Source organism: Cynocephalus volans, chromosome 17, assembly GCF_027409185.1.
Source record: "Cynocephalus volans isolate mCynVol1 chromosome 17, mCynVol1.pri, whole genome shotgun sequence".
In the NCBI taxonomy this organism is placed as follows: Eukaryota; Metazoa; Chordata; class Mammalia; order Dermoptera; family Cynocephalidae; genus Cynocephalus; species Cynocephalus volans.
The window spans coordinates 16,424,748-16,442,081 of NC_084476.1; positions in this window are offsets into that span (position 1 = coordinate 16,424,748).

A 17,334-nucleotide genomic window follows, 5' to 3' on the forward strand; every position below is an offset into this window, starting at 1 on the left:
CTTGAAGGCTTCACACGATCATTCCCATCAGGGACCCTCACCCAACTTTCCAGAGACTGAGACTTCTTGTTGCTGCTCAGGTTCCATTTCAGGACCCTACTGCTTTTGCCTCCAGCCTTCCTGATTGCCTACTCTACCTCTGCTTGCTGAGACTGCAATAGGCCTTGATCCTTAAGCCTCCAAGTTTTCATCTGTGCAATGGGTCAGTAGCCCTGCCTGTCCTCCCTAGCGCAGCATTTGGGAGGGTCAAAGGATATGAGGGAGCAGCATGGCACAGTGGGCTCGATAGGTCAGAACACTCTGATCAACCTGGCATCCCATCGTGCTCAGCCTCCATTTGAAAACAGGTAGGAAGCCTCTCCCTGGCCCTGCCCAGCTCACAGGGTTTTCAGGAGGCCCAACTACCGTAACGGTGCGCTAGTGCTTTGTACGCACAGTGGCATGTTCCATGCATGACGGCTACAAACATGCTAGGGCTGCTTTTTCTTGTTCCCACTGCTGCCAGCGTGTCAGTAATGGAGATGGAGGCTGACTTACTTCCCCATGACTGACGGTGGATGTAACAAGTGATGGTCTGGCCTCAAAACTGGTGTCCTAGCTAATAATATCTCTATCCTTACCCACTGAGTGCTGAGCTACAGGGAGATTTGTAGGACAAGCTGCTAGTAGGGACAACTATTACTCTGAACTTTTAATTGCTTATTTCTGATGGGAAGAGGCACATACTGTCTTCAAACAGTGTGAGATGCAACCATTCTTTCAGCAAATCTTTCTTGACCCCTGCATGTGTCATCTACTGTGGTGGATATGGCAGAGGAGGGGGATAGGATGTGCACCCTGCCCTCAAGAAACTCTTGGTTCAGTGGGAGACACAGGTACATAAGTAGATCATTATGGCTGAAAGTAAGAGAAGCTCAGAGAAAGCACAGAATCCCAGATCTATTGGGTGAAGCAGTCAGGGCCACATGGAAGAGGTGGCATTTAAACCCAGCCTGAAAATATTTTGAAATACAGAGCATGGGGGTGTGGGGGAGAGTACAAACAGGGATAGGGGAAGCAGTCTTGGCAACAGGCAGGGTCTATACGGCAGAATGGCAGAAGGGAGGGCAGAAAGGTTAGATGGGCTGGAGCATAAAAAGTTCAAGTGCAAAGCTGCACTTGGCCTGTTAACAGAAAGATGAGATGATGATTGAAAATATCGAATAATTTCTCTTCCAGTGAAGCCCTATATTAAAGGCACCAAAGACCTGAGATCTCATCTTTTAAAGGTGATTCGAGGGGCAGGGGAAGGGAGGCAAGACGCAGGCAAAGCTGCTGTTTCACTGGATCCTCACAAGCCCCCAGTGAGGCAAGCACCCTTTAATCCCCTTTTACAAACTGGGAAACTAAGGCCAGAGAGGCCATGTGCCTTGCCAGGGTGGGGCAGGGTGGAGTCAGGGGAAGGGGCGGGGCTGGCATTAGAAACCAGGTGCCTTGCCTCCAGTTACTTTCCTTCCTCTTCAAGCTTCCTTTTGGGTGAAGTCTTCAGCCATGATGAGGCTGCATCTTCATGGGGAGCCTTGGGAGGCAATGAGTTCTTCACCCAGCCAGAGGGCCAGCCCTGCAGGACTTACCAACACCAACCCCAGCTATGCCCTGGGAGGACAGGACACAGGTTTTCTCACAGGCCACTTCGTTGGTGTCCACAGGTGATTATTGGACAACCCTGGGCAATAAGGACAACTATTTATGCTTTGAATTGCTAGTTTCTGATTGTAAGCAACACATGCTCATTGCAGAAAAACTGGAAAACTACAGAAGTAATACACGGAGTAAAGTAAAAATCACCCACGAACCTGGTGTCCAAAGAGTATCACTAGGAACATTTAGTAGATTTTCTTTCTTTTTGAAAAGGTAGATACAAACACCCATACATACATCCATAGACTTTTAAAATGTAATTAGGATCATATTAGTGACTATTTTGTGCTCTCCTTTTTTCACTCAACATCCTGTTACAACATTTACCATTAGCCCATTAGTACAGCCAAAGACATGGCAACTAAGAAAAGTGAGGTTGCTCAGGGCCATTCCAAATAAATGAATCAGGATTCACACTTGGGTCTTTTGATGCCAAAGCCAGAGCTGAAATAATCACAACTGTTTTCAGATGGAGAAACTGAGGCACAGAAGGAAGTGATGTACCTGAGAGCACATGACCAGTTCCTAAGAGGTGTTGAGCCCAGACTCTGGCCTCCTGGACTCTTCTCTGTCCTGCACCCAGTATAGGGTGGGGCTCACCCCTGGAAGAGAGGTACTCAGGAGAGGATTTGCCTTCTGGGTCTGGAGGAGACCACGGATCCAGAAGCAGGTGGGCAGGATGCTGTGCTCACGGCCCGGACCCAGGGAGAGTGACACACCCTCTGCTTTTAAGCAGCTAAGCCCCGGCGGAATGAGCAGGGTCCACCTTCCTCTACTGAGCTCTGGAGCAGAAACTCGCTCAGCCTCTCTTTCTTCACTTGTGCTGCGTGGGTGAAAATCCCAACCTCACAGTGCTGTTGTGAGTATGCCAAGATCACAGAAGCCACGTGCTTGGTACACTGCAGGAGTCCCAGTCTAAGAGTAACAGAATCTCAAATGGTCAACAGAGCTCTTAGCTAAATGCCAGATACTGAGGGCTCTACCTCCATCATTCAATGAAACTATCATAAAAAACCTATGAGGGCAGTGGGATTATTGTCATTTGTTTTACAGAGGAGGAAACCCAGGCTTCAAGGAGTAAAAGTCACTCACCCAAGTCACACAAAGGCCAGGAGCCACGACTTGAACCAAGATCAGTCTATGCCAGGTTCAGACCCTTAGTCCGATGATTTGATTAGTAACTAGAAGCAGCATAATGTTGTGGGAAAAGTACAAAAACATAGCCATCAGCCATGGGATCCAGTTGTAGTTCTGTACAGACTACAAATTACTTTTTACAGTAGCCCTAACAAAATGATAACTATCATTTATTGAGCACATACTTGCAAGGATCATACTTAATATTGAAACAGACCTGGGAGGAAGGTATTGTTTTCCTCAGTTTATAGATGAAGAAACAAGTACAGAGGTGCCAGGCAGATTTTCCAATATCACACAGGCAATAGGCAGGTCTCTGCCTCCACAGCCAGAGGCTTTACCCACTCTGGTGTGCTCTCCAGTGATTTGGGGGAACAGGAGGGAGTCAAAGGAGGTGTGGCTTGCCTTCTGGACCAGCTGCCAGCCCTCCTCCAGAAACCTTCTCCATGGGAGATGCCCCCTGCCTGCAGTGCTCCACCCAGGGGGGCCACTTGGGTGGGATTGACGCCTGCCAGAGTGGGTAGGATGAAGTCAGGGGAGTTGCTGCAGTGCTGGTGACCCTTTGCCAGGAACTGGATCTCATTTGCTGCCTCGGCATCTGGGATGTGTGATTGTTTAAGCAAAGGACATTCATGTGGCAAACACGGGGTTTTGGGGATCATTCCAGAGGGAACTGATATTACAATGGTCTGGGTCAATGACATTCTTCTTTGTCATGTCCATTCCTCAACCCCCACCTGTCTCCAGGCATTTTTCTCCTTGGACAATACAGGGTGTGCAGTGCTAATGTCATAACTGTCACAGTTGACCAGTGTACAGGCGAGAGAGATCAAGGTCTAGAGAGGGGGTAGACAATGGGCGAGGTCACCCAGCAGGTTGGTGGCTTGGCTGTGGTGCCCTATAGCTCCTCTGATGGGGAGGAGGCCAGCTCAGCCATCATCCCACCCCACCTGTTGTCTTCACCCTCCCACCGCCCTGTGGGGCAGTTGGATCCATTCTTCCAGCAGTAGGGACTCTGTTCCCCTGGCACTGATGAAAAGAAGGAGCTTGGAGGAGAGGAGTGACTCACTCAGGGGCTCCCAGCTGCCAAGAAGCAGAGTCCACCTATGACCTGGATCTTCCGACCACAGTTCACAGCCCTTTCCACTGCACCCGTAACTTGCTGATAGCAATGTAGAAGATTCTCTTTACGAAAAGAACTGATTTCCTTCCTCACTCCCACTCTGAAGCACAGCTCCATCTGTCGGGAAATCGACAGGCCACAAGCACCTGGAACTGCAGGAGAAAAGCTCCTCTCAGCCTCCACTGTCCTCTCTGGGGAGTTGCCTGCCTCCCATGCACATCTTTTGAAGGTGGGGTGGGGGTAGTGAGGGCACCCCCAGATCCCCAAAACATCAGACTATCGGGTTCAGCCTGCCAGAGACTCCATACTCTGGCTGTGGGACCTCGGGCCAGTCACCTGCCATCTCTGAACTCCTATTTCCCATCTGAACAGTGCACAGGTAAGTGGCAGTAGGTACAGGTCTCCAGGCTGGCCATGTCAGATTCTGGGCACTCAGAGCCTAAGGGCCCTCTTCCCATGGGATTCTTGGTGGTACCTTTTCTCAGCCCCAGCCCCTGCTTCTTGGGGAAGTAAGGTGGCCCTGCCTGCCCTCACAGGGCCATGGTCGGCATCCCCTCTGCCCAGAGCTGCGTTCTCTGGGTCATGATGTGCAGGACATTTAAGACCGTGTCCCCCCAGCTTCACACTTGCATTTGGTCAGGAGCACATGTGTTGGAGTCCAATGATCAGTTCAAGTTCAAGTAGCTGAGTGTGCTTGGGCAAGTTATTTAACGTCTCTGTGCCTCAGTTTCCCCATCTGTAAAATAGTGATAATAAATTCCTACCTCGTGGGGTGTTGTAAGGATGAAACAAGCCAACACACAGCAAGAACTTAGCACAGAAACCACACGGTGTGAGCTTTGTAAACAGTGCCTGGTATAACCTTCACTAATTATCGTCTTGACCCTTGGCCTCCAGCCCACTGGGAGAGCCATCAATTAAGGCCTTAACACCCCCCTTTCTGTTAGTCCTGGCTCTCCCTCCAAATCATTGACTGACCTTAGGCCGGTCACTTCCCCTCACTGGGCCTCAGTTACCTGCCTAGAAAATGACACTTGGACTCTCAGAGGGTTGGAACCACAGCCTCTTCCCTCAGTGCCACAAGATGCTGCCCAGAGCCTGACACTCAGAAGACAAGAACGGATGAATGTTCAGCAGGTTGGGCCCTGTGCACCTCTGAGACTGTTTCTACAAAGCCCTATGTCTCCAGCACCCCGAGGGAGAACATGGAAGCTGACACGGAACCTGCCATTAGGTCATTCATATGCACAGTGCTTGTTGTGAACTGGAGTCAGGTGCTTCCAGAAACTCAACATGGGTGCTGGCACCCACTCCTGCTGGCCCAGAGGTCTTCTTGCAGCTCCACAGAACAGTCTGCCTGGCCCGAGGTTCGGGATAGAGCTGGAATGCTGGCAGGGGAGGGAGAACCGGATGCAGATGAAGCCACCCTGGGTCTCCAGCCCCACTCTTGCCCTGTGTCCTGCCAGCCGGCCAGTCCTGCCCACTAGCACAGGTGAGACTTTGACTCAGGAATGGTTTGTCTTTTGGTAGCTGCAGAGACAGTGAAGGGAGCCCCAGAATCTTAGCCCTTGGGGGGCCTGGCTCATAGTCTCTGCTCTAACTCCCACCCACTGTGCAGTGGGGCACAGGGAGGCCAGCATGGCACACAAGTTAGGGGGGACCAGAACAAGACCCCCAGGCTCAGGCTTTTCCACCCAGGCCTCAAAGAGCCCGTGCCTGGTCCCCTGCCCCAGGCAACACACAACTCCCACAGAAGAAGCAGAGCTAGGTGAGGGACCTGCCCTTGGAGGGGTCACTTTCCAGGCAAGAACCATAAGCCTGTGTCAGGGCGGGAAATGCCTCCCTCCTGATGCTTCTGAGGCTCGGTTCTAGAAGGGAACAGGGGGAAAAAGACGAAAAGACAGGAAAGGCTGTGAGGCCCTCATCAGGCTCCCTTCAGGTCCTCTGAGGTGTCCAGAGCACTGCAGGCCAGGTAAGCAGAGGATATGGCCAGCCCTCACCCAGCAGGCCCAGCAGCCTTGGCCCTGGAGCTAAACCATAACACCTATACCCAGGTGTCTTCTTGACTTTCCTTTACACAATCTTCCAGCTGTCAGAGCACATTCACACCTGTGAGATCCTTTGATCTTCACAATGACCCTGAAAATGTGCCATTATTATTTGCATTTTTACACTTGAGGAAACTGAAGCTCAGATGGGGGATGGGCAATGTGGCATGGTGGGGCACAGCAATCCCACTGGGTCCTCTTTCAGGCTCAGTTACCAACTCACCAGGAACAACTGGTGAGCCTCTTCTTGCTCTGGGTCTCAGTTTCCCCATCTGTAACATGAGGCAACTGAACCCAATGGTATCTGAGGACATTCCTAGAACTCAAGTCTCTTACCACAGGGCAGCATCCCCACAACTTGCCAGTAGGACCCCTGTACAGATAAATAAGCACTTACGCACCTGGTAGCTTGTGGCATTTTCCCAAGCATAGGCTATTATCAACCTCATTTTGCAGGCAAGAAAAGTATAGTCAACCAGGGATGTGAAGCGACTTGCCCGAGACTCCACAGTGAGTTTGTGGCTGGGCTGGGGCACGACACCAGGAGTTCTGATTAGATTTCTCACCTTTGTTCCCTAGAGCTGCACCGTCCAACGTGGTGGTCACTAATACAGGTGGGTATTAAGCATGAGTGGCAGGCTGAATAATGGCCCTCCAAAGATGTCCACAGCCTAATCCCGGGAACCTGTGAATGTACTACCTTGTATGGCAAAGGGGACTTTGCAGATGTGATTACATTAAGGATATGGAGATGGGGAGATTATCCCAGATTTTCCCGGTGGGCCCAGTGTAATCACAAGGGTTGCAGGAGGGTGCAAGGCAGAGAAGGTGAAGTGACAACAGAAGCAGAGGTCGGAATGATGCGTTTGAAGGTGGAGGAAGGGGCTGAGCCACGGAATGCTGGCTGGAAAACACAAGGAACAGATTCTCCCCTAGTTTCCAGAAGCATTCAGAAGGAACACAGGCCTGCCAACACCTTGACTTTAGCCCCCTAAGACTCATGTCAGACTTCAAACCTCCAGAACTGCAAGATAATAAATCTGTGCTGTTTTGAGCCACTCCGTTTGTGGTGATGTGTTCCAGCAGCCATGGGATACTAACACAGGACTTGAAATGTAGCTGCTACAAGTTGAAATAAGCTGTAGGTCTAAAATACACACCAGATTTTGGAGACTTAGTACACAAAATAGTTTAATTTATTTCATTAATACTTTTATATTGATGACATGTTGAAATGAAAAACATTTTTGATATACTAAATAAAATATATTAAAATTAATTTCACTGTTTCTTTTTTGTTTTTTTCTTTAATGTGGCTACTAGAAAATTTAGAATTACATACTTTGCTTGTATTATATTTTCACTAGACAGCACTAGAGGGCTTTTTTCATTGCCTTGCTAGAGGGGGCAGGCCCCACCTACTCCTCACCCACAGCCAGCTCCGCTGTAGTTGGGGATGGGGGGCTTGCGCTGGGTAAAGGATCACCACCCCCAGTACAGACACAGACACACACACTCTGCAGGAGGGAATCAGATAGGTGAGTGAGTATTCCCACCCTTCTGGGCCAGCCCATGTCCCTGCAAGACGTGACTTTTATTTTTAGAACTCGCTGCCTCAGCACAGCTGGCTCTGAAGCTTGCTGGGTGTGGGCCAGCCCCAAGACTGCCATCTCCCTGCCAAGGGTGGGGTCTCAGGAGAACCCCATTTTGTGGCTCTGAGGCATTTCAGGGTCTGTGAGCAAGCTCCCAAAACCCCTGGCAAGTGAATATGATCATAAGCCGCGTGTTTTTGGATGATGAGATGAGACCAAGGCAAAGAGGTCCCTGCAAGCTGGGAGGCTGCAGAGCTGGGTCCCAGAAGCAAGTCATCTGGCGTGTAGAGAGCCTAACACTTCACAAAGGCTGGGACTGTGGACGCTGTCCACTTAACTCTGGGTGGTTTTCAGGTCTTGTGCACCCTTTCTCTGGGGTGTTTTATACTTTGGAAAGTAGTCTCAGCCAGAGAAGAGCAAAGAATTGATTTGGAAGGAGGTGGGTCAGGGTGTGCATCCCAACTCCCTGAATAAAGAGGGTCAGAAGAATAAAAAAGATCCATACAAACATAAAAGCAAAACAACCCCAAAACCCAGCTTGCCTCGTGGATCAGAAGCCAAGCTTCAGCATCAGGAAAACCAGGTTCCAATCCCTGCCTCATCTTTTAGAGCTCTCTGCCTTGGCCCTCTCTAAGCCTCGGTTTCCTCCACTACACAATTGGCATGACAGTGGTTAGAGGATTAAATGAGATCATGGACAAAAGTGCTTAGCACAGTGCCAGGGACTAGTGAGCCCTCAGTAAACACTAGCCACTGTTGTTATTTATCAAGGGCTTAAAGTGTAGCCAGTGCTATGCTAAGTGCTTACTTAATTGCTCTCCCTAAAACATCACAACAACCTCATGAGGTAGCTGCTCTTATTATCACCATTTTACAGATAAACTGAGGTTGAGAGAACTGTGGTCACTCTTCAAGGTCACATGGCTAGTGACGGGCATAGGTTGGATTTTTCTGGAAACAACTTTATTAAGTTATGATAAATATTGTTATAATAAATTCACCCACTGAAACTGTATAATTCAGCAGCAGTTAGTATATTCACAGAGTTGTGCGACCATCACCACAATGAATTTTAAAACATTTTCATCACCCCCAAAAGAAACCCTGCACCCTTACCAGAATCCTCTCCCATTCACCCCAACCCCAGCCTTAGGCAACCGCTAATCTACTTCGTCTCTATAGATTGGCCTATTCTGGACACTCTTTCATTTAGCATATGTTTTCAAGGTTCATCCATGTATTGGTACTTCATTCCTTTTAATTGCCAAATAATATTCCACTATATGGATATAACACATTTATTTATCCTTTCATTCTTTCATTATTTATTAATTTTATTTATCCATTCATGGAAATTTGGGTTAGTCCCACCTTTTGGCTGGTATGAATAATGCTACTATGAATATTTGTGTACAGGTTTTTGTGCAGACATATGTTCTCAATTCTCTTGGGTATATACCAAGGAATAGAATTGCTAGTCATATGGTAACTCTATGTTTAACCTTTTGAGGAACTGCCAGATTGTTTTCTAAAGCAGCTGCACCATTTTACATTCCCACCAGCAACCTGGATTTGAAATTCAATGCCACAGACAGAGTTAAAGTGCCCTCCTTTATGAGAAGTAGCTGTAAGATGGAACTCAAAGAAATGTTGAATCATGCCCCTTGCACCCTTAAAAGAAGAAAGGAAATAAATATTTAATTCATGTCTTTTAAGGGTCAAATACTTTCATGAGTGTTCCTTGCCTGTAAAATGGGATCACAGCTATGCCCACTTTTGAGGATTGATGAGAGGATTAAATGAATTAATCCATGCAAGGCACTCATACACATAATAAATACTTAATAAATTACAGTCCTTGTTGTTACCTCATTTGAACCTCTCAAGCACCCAGTGCCTGGCAAACAGTAGACATCCAATAAATGTTCAATGACTGGCAAAATAATAAACAATGCTCTCAGGTTAGCATTTATAGCCCCATTTTAAAAACCTGAAAACTGAGCCTCAGAGTTTAATGGACATGCTCAAGGTTAAGCTATTGTATCAAGCCCAGGTTTTCTCATTTCAAAGTGGGCCTTGCTCTGCCCAGGGTTATGCCCATTCAGCCCCTTCCTAACTCCTCCGGCAAGATGGTACTGCCCACCCTAGGCCACGGCTCACCCTCCTTGGCCCAGGCTGCCTCCCTCAGTCTCTTGCACATCCCAGTGGACTTGGGAGATAGAAACTTCATCGATGTGAGTGTTAATTTTATGTATCAGCTTGGCTAGGCTATAGTCACCAATTATTTGATCCAATAATAATCTAGGTGTTTCTGTGAGGTATTTTGTAGATGTGATTAACACCTATAATCAGTTGACTCTAAGTAAAGATTAGCCTAGTTGGTTGAGGTAGGCCAAAACTGAGGTTTCCCTCTGTAGGAAATTTCCTAGTAGTTACCAGAGAGAAGAAGGGGCCAGGGAAATGTTGGTAGACTGGTACGAAGTTACAGTTAGACAGGAGGACTAAGTTCTGGTGCTCTAGAGTGACAATAGCTAACAATATCGTACATGTCAAGATAGCCAGAAAAGAGGATCTTGAATGTTCTAAACACAAAGAAATAATGTTTCGGTCATAGATATACTAACTATTCTGATCGGATCATTATAGAATATAAGCATGTATTGAAACAACAAACTGTACCCCATGAATATGTACAATGAAAAAAAAAATTTTTTTTTAAAAGAAGTGAATCCTCCTGTGGAAGGGAGCTTCAGTTTCCACCTTGGAGTTTCATCCAACCCTTCCTGCCTGCCCTGTGAATTTCAGACTTGCCCAGCCAGACCCCACAATTGCCTGAGTCAGTTCCTTACAATAAATCAATCTGACACAGTCTAGAAGACTTGTGTTTTGTTTTAAACAATGTTCTGTTTTCTAAATATAAAATTTTTAAATGGACAAAATATACAATAACTTAAAAATAATGTAAAGATAGGATGCATTTTATAAATAAATTATACTACAATATAGCCATTAAAATAATTATACGAAAGTGCCATTAGAGCTATTACATCAACGCAACATGAAACTCTTCTTTAAGGCGAAACATGCTGCCTTAAATTTGAAAGCTCAAAAACCTCTGAGACGGGAGCAGAGTAAAGCTTACTGGAGGCTTCTATGCTTTGTTCTCTTAAGGGAACAGTTCCTTATTTCATGAGTCTCCGTAAGTCTGGGATTCCAGTAAGGAAAAACCCCGGGGAGAGGCCAGGGTAGATTAAAACTTCAGCAGGCTTTCCCTCTCTCTGGAGCTTGGATAGAAAGAGCTCAGGGACCCAGAGTCCTTTAGCCTGGCTTCAGATCCTGACCTTCAGATCCTGACATTCTCATCACTAGCTGTGTGACCTTGGGCAAGTCACATCATAGCTCTGAGCCCAGCTCTCATCTCTGGAAAAGTTGGAGGACGGTCCCTGACCAGTCCAGTGATGAGGGTGAGCTGGAATTACACATATAAAGGAAAAGGTCCTCACGCATTAAAGGCTCCCAGGAATGTTCGCTGAAACTGAGGCTCTGGGGGATGGTGTGCTGGGTTCATTTAGCGGGGAGAAACTCTAAAGCCTTCTGCCAGTAGGTCGTTTACTTAGTATTCATTCATCAGATCCGCCTGATGTCTGCCCCTCTGTGCTGACCTTAGTCATCAGTGGTCACCATCCCAGCGCACAGGCTGGTGGGGGAGACAATCAAATGAACACAAATGTGCCTGCCAGCGGCGAGGGCGGGCCAGGGCCTGGGGGAATCGGTCCCCTCCCCTCGATCCCCTGGGCTCAGTGGGCCCAGAGCCGCCCAGCACGGCAGCCCTGTGGAATGCATGGACTAGCGGCGCTTGCATTCCAAACACGCGCTGCTGCTCTCCCAGGCGCCTTTTCCTGGAACGCGCCGGGCCCCTCTTGGCAGCCGGGGCCTCTGCGCCCGATAAGGGGCCTCCCGCCGCGGCCTTCCTTCGCGGGAGCGCCGCCAAGGCCCGCGAGGGGCGGGCGTGCCGACCGCGCGTGGGGGATCGCTGGCCCTCAGCAGCTCATCCGCAGCCCCGCCTGGGACTGGGAGGTGGCCTGGAGAGAAGGGGCCAGGTGGCCCCAGGGACGGCTGGAATCCCAAGGATCCTGCTGCTCTGTTGTAGAAAAGTACTGGAAACATTTGAGCCTCCCTCGCAGGCAGAGTAAAATAAGAGCCCTAAGGTTGGCATTCAGGGACACAACCTAACTTTCAGATCAGGCAGGTTTCCCTTACGTCTGTCGTCTTACTCCTTCCTGCTGGAGCCTTTATCTCGGGGCCATGACCCACACAGAACAGCATCAGGTCGTAGCTGACCCTCAGCAGTTGGTTTGATGACTGTCGGGGGAGGTTACTCAGCACCAACCCCGTGCCAGGCAGGATTCCTACCTTAGTCTCCTTTCTTTTACAGAAGCCCACTGCCATAAGTATGGTGCCATTTAACAGATGACAGTGACTGAGGCTCAGAACTGGAGTCCACTATTCCAGGGGCCCTCAGACTGGCGACGGGCTTCTCAAAACACAGAGGGCTGGGCCGACCCGGTGGCTCACTCGGGAGAGTGTGGCGCTGGGAGCCCAGCGGCCCTCCGCCGCGGGTTCGGATCCTATATAGGGATGGCCGGTGTGCTCACTGGCTGAGCGCGGTGCGGGCGACACCAAGCCAAGGGTTGCAATCCCCTTACCGGTCACACACACACACACAAAAAAAACACAGAGTGCTAGGCCCCTTCCCTAGATGTGACTCAGTGGTTCTGGGGTGGGGCCAGAGAATTTGCATTTATGATGTACTCCCAGCTGACATTGATGGTCCTGGTCTGGGACCATGCTTTGAGAACCTCTGCCCTCCACAATAGTTCCTCTTCTGAATAAATTTTTGGCACTTAGGCAGATCTTAAATTCACCATAGACCACTGTCCATCTCAAGGACCTATGATGAATTTCCTTACGTGTATGATGTTAGAGGGTGACATTCCTGACTGTTGACCTGGTTGGTGTCCAACCCTCTGAGGAATGACCCCCAGACACTACATTCCATCAGCTCTGAATGCTCCTCCTGGACACCGAGTGACGCATGCTTTCTAAAGTGTGCTGCGTCCATCTAGCAAGAAAGTCAAGGAACCATTCAAGATGAATTCGTACACTTAAGGGATCCCCAGGGAGAGGGGTCAGTCAGGGTTCGGGAAGGGACTAGGAATCTTGCAGAAAACTGTCAGAGGCTTCCAGAAGAGATATACAGGGCTGGGGCTGGGAGTGGAGGGATGGGGGGAGGCAGGACAGGGTCTTCAACACTTGAGCATGCTGGGAAAAGGGCGATAGGGCAGCCACAGTCAGAGGGGGAGCTACCCGCTGCCGTCACTGCTGTATCCAGGGGGGCCCTTGGTGTGGTAAGCAGAGACCTGGGACTAGGATTTAAGGGAACTGAGCGTTCCTGGAGTGCATTTCCGTTTTATTTGCCCAGGGGGTACATGGGGCTTTTTTGTCAGACTCTAGCCAGCTTGAGCAGAGAGTCCTCTCTCACGCTGCACACTTTATTAGGATTAAATAAGGATGACATTCATACATGAGAGTTTTTATTATTAAAATAATCACAGCTGCCTATTACATACCAGGCACTTTATATAATCTCATTCAACCTTCCCAAAAACCCCGATAAAGTGGGTACTGAGATTATCCCTACTGTGCAGATGAGGAAACTGAGGCTAAGAGAGGTTAAACAAATTGGCTAAGGTCCTAACCGCAAAGAAATGACAGGGCCATTGTCTCCTCATCTCTAAACCGCTACTTTCCACTCAATCATCCTGCCCCTCATTTCCTGAACACCTGCTCTGTGCAGGGACCCAGGTGGGACCACAAAATGAATCATTCAAATAGTCATTTATTTAGTCACCCTTTTTTTTTTTTTGAGTACTTACTATTTTTATGGGCTTATTTATTTATAGCATGACTTATTTCAGAAAGCACTTAACGTCTTTACTTGATATTCAAGAGAATAAAGTTGTACAGTGGTCATGTGACAAGTGACAAATGGAAAACAGAAGTCGGAAAGGTCAGAGGAACCCAGGAATGAGACACAAAGTATGGCCCTTGAAGTCCCACATGTTATAGGGACGGGACAAAATTGCTCTCTGAGCTTTCTAGCAGCCGAAACTTGACCCCACACAGTTCACAGGATCCATAAGATGCTGACACACCAGTTGCTGAGGCAAAGCAAAACTCTCAGGCCCTGAGACCAGTGAGCTGGCACGAACAGAACACTGTTGAACGTAAGGAGCAATGTCCCCAAACAGCCTTCTAATTGCACGTATAGCACAAGTCTCAGAGGCTGTTTCCTGTACTCCCCTCCATGCTGGCCAAGTCCCAAAGCAGAAAACAGCTCTGAGAGCCGAGGCGAGGCAAGGCGAGCATACCCCTTGCTGGCTTCATCCACATGTGGGGTTTATAACAAACATGCAGCAAACTAAATGCATTTCACAGGTGAGCTCTGTTGGGCCTGAGTTTTGTATTTAAATGGTTCGAATACGTTCTCAACTTTAAGCAGATTTCACATTTAAAAATCCAGATTTTGGCAGTCTCTTAAAAAAAGAAGGGGGGGGGGGAGATTTGACATCATGGGGCCCACATTCCCAAAGGACAAGAATTGGCCGAAGCCGTGTTGTTCTCTAAACCCTCCATGGTTCCCTGGAAGCCCTTCTTTGCTTTATTTTCCCTACCTGGCTCTACAAGTCATAAGGAGTTTGCAGCCCTGTTTTAGGGTATTTTGAGTTGTGGCCCATTTGTGTGCACTGGAGTCACAGGGTGACTTGTTTAGAGTGCAGGGTCCCAGGCAGACTCCTTGGATTTGGAATGGGGCTCAGACAGGCATCCTTCTAACAGGTGATTGGGATGTAGGTGGTCTCCCCTAACAAGCATGGAGGGCTGGGTGGGGCCTGTGGGTGACATCTACTCAGTGCCACTGTTCCAATAAATGGAGGAATAGTTTTCTTTCAACACAACTTTTGGCAAATGCAGTAGGGTTGTGAGTTCAAGGTTATACTCCCTGACAGATGCCCTGAGTGCAGCTTCTTGAAGTAGCCAGGTATATCCTGAGTCACGTGCTGTAAATTACAGCAGGGCTCCACCTTGTCTACACAGAAAAGCCACCCGGGGAGCTTTTCAACCCACAATTCTCAGCCCCATGCCTAGGCCACATCCCACACCAATTAAACCAGAATCTTTCAAGGCTGAGAACACAGGTGTCATCATTTTAAAGCTGCCAAGGTGATCCCAATGTACTGGCAGATGTGAGAAGCAGGGCTCAAAAATGAGCAGCCTCTGCTGGGCCAGGTCTGGTATTAACTATAGCTGAGCAGAGCTCCCAGGGGAGAGGAGAGGATAAGCCAAGGCAGGTGAGCAAACAGACTGTGACAGTAAGTGTGATGGGTAGAAACATGGGCCACTCTGGGGGCCCCAAGCTGGGACACCTACCCAGCGGGGGGCCCCAAACTCTTCCCCCGGAGGAGAGGCTTGGGCTGCGTTTGGGGAATAAATACCATCCAGTCATATAAAGAAGAGGAAGGAAAATCCCAGCTAAGGCAAGAGTACAGTCCAAGGCTCTGAGGCCCAAGTAGAGGGAGTGGGGAAACTGAAGGTTGTCTGGCACAGCTGGGTCAAAGGGTGGGGGTGGGGAATATGAGAAGAGGCCACAGAGGAAGGAAGGGGCAAATCACAAAGGGCCTTGTTTGCCAAGCTAAGGAGATTAAACTTTAAAGCTAGGAGGAACCTCTGGAGGGTTTTAAAGCAAGAAATGGGGTGAATGAACAAACGCGTGATGGGCTGGGATTACCAAGGAGGGCTTCCTGGAGGAGGTGGGACTGGAGCCAAGGGAGGGATAGGATTTGGAAAGCTGGTGTTCTGGTTAGCTGTTTCAGTTACAGCTCTTGAGAACCCTTCTCTCCCCCACGCCCTTTGAAGCCGTTTGAATCACAGACTGCCTATGTTAAAGATGTGTTTGTCTGTTATTTGAAAGCTACAGTTTCTCTTTAACAGATTCTGGACCCCGTCCTTTGACTAGGAACCAGGAAGAAATGAAGAACGCATCCTCTTGCCCAGAGAGCTAATTACTGAAACCCAGTGGGCCTCACCAGGGCCTATGGCGTCACTGGTCTCCAACAGCTCCTAGTTTCTAACTGGTCAAAGTGTTCAGTACATTTTTATGGGCTGCCCCAAAGCCAGCTGGAAGCATTTTTTCCATAAACTCTCCCTGAGACAAGTAGCCAGGTCTCACATATTAAAATGAAGACGTCAAAAGAGTTGTTATTAAAAAAAAAAAAATGCAGGCTCATTGGTGAGGCCTCAGCTCACCAAACCTGGATCAGGGTCCAATGCATCTGCTCAGTTTTTTTGCAAAGGCTGATGATCAAGTTAGAGTGATAATAATCACTTGTTTATCCATTCACTCAGCAAACATTTACTGGGTGCCAGGCCTTGAGCCAGGCACCAAGGCGAGAAGCTGCCTCAGGCATAATTGTCCCATCCCCACCACCCTCCAGGGCTCAAAATACTTTATAGTTTACAAAGTGTTTTCACATGCAATTTTGTGAGCTATATGTGCCATTGTCATTCCCATTTCTCAGAGGAGGAAACCAAGGCTTGTAGACATTAAATAACTTGCCCAGAGCCGCAATACTAGTAAGTGGTAGAACTTGACTTTGAGTCGTCCAAGTCCAGATCCTAAGTTCTGTCCACTCCATCTTGCTCCTTTTTAAGCAACACCTTCTAACTGTTATTGGCTTAAGCTGGGCAATAGCTTCAAGAGGTTTAGCTGTTACTTATAATCTCTCCAGCATCCACCTCCATCTTAAAATTCAGGATTCCCTTTTGGTGGAATATCTCATTTTAAGGAAAAAGCTAGTATCCACCTCCCATGGCCACCATCACTATAAAAGCCAAATCCATCTGGTGGAGCCAAATCCACCCCCAGCATCTACTCCGGCCTGGATAGTGGACAGGCACATGTGAAACACAACCTCAGCCAATCAGATTGTCATTCTTGGGGATAACTCTTGAGTGAGCAGTGAGGGGACCCCTGGAGATCAGAGTCACCCTCAGTAGAAGACCCTAGATAAGACTGTGCCTGCAGCCTTCCCTTGGCTGGAGTTCCTGCGACCCCCTTGGCTCTGCCTCTTGTCCAAGCCTGTTCTCCAGCCTCCTGTTGCTTCCATGAGCCTCCAGTAAGTCCCCCTTTTGTTTAACATGGACATAGTTGGTCCTGGTTCTCATAACCAAGAATCTCAACTGATACAAGGTCATAGGTCTCCATCCTGTTTACAGAGCTGACAGGAAATAGCACCTCCCATGGTGCTGTGGACACTGACCAAGCAGTTTCTTACTAGGAAAACCATTTTTGGATGCTGTGAAAATGTTGGCACAGACTCTCTTGCTAAGGCCTGAGAGCATAGCAGACCCAGGTGTAACCTGCTGTTCGTGTCTCACTGCTGGGCTCCAGCCCGCTCAGCTCTTCAAACTGCCACTTACAATTCCTCCTTCAGGCTAGTCCTCCTTGCAATTCCATTGCCATTTGTGCCCTTCTGGCCTCTTAAGGCACATGAGTGTAAAGAAGGAGGCTGAAGTATAAGCCCTCAGAATGAGGAATATTTGGGGGTCTGTGGACAGAGGGAGGGGAGGGCAAGGAGCAGAGAACTGCACACATGTCCTTAGGTGCTCAGGAAATGTGCCCTGAGGGGCTTGATTA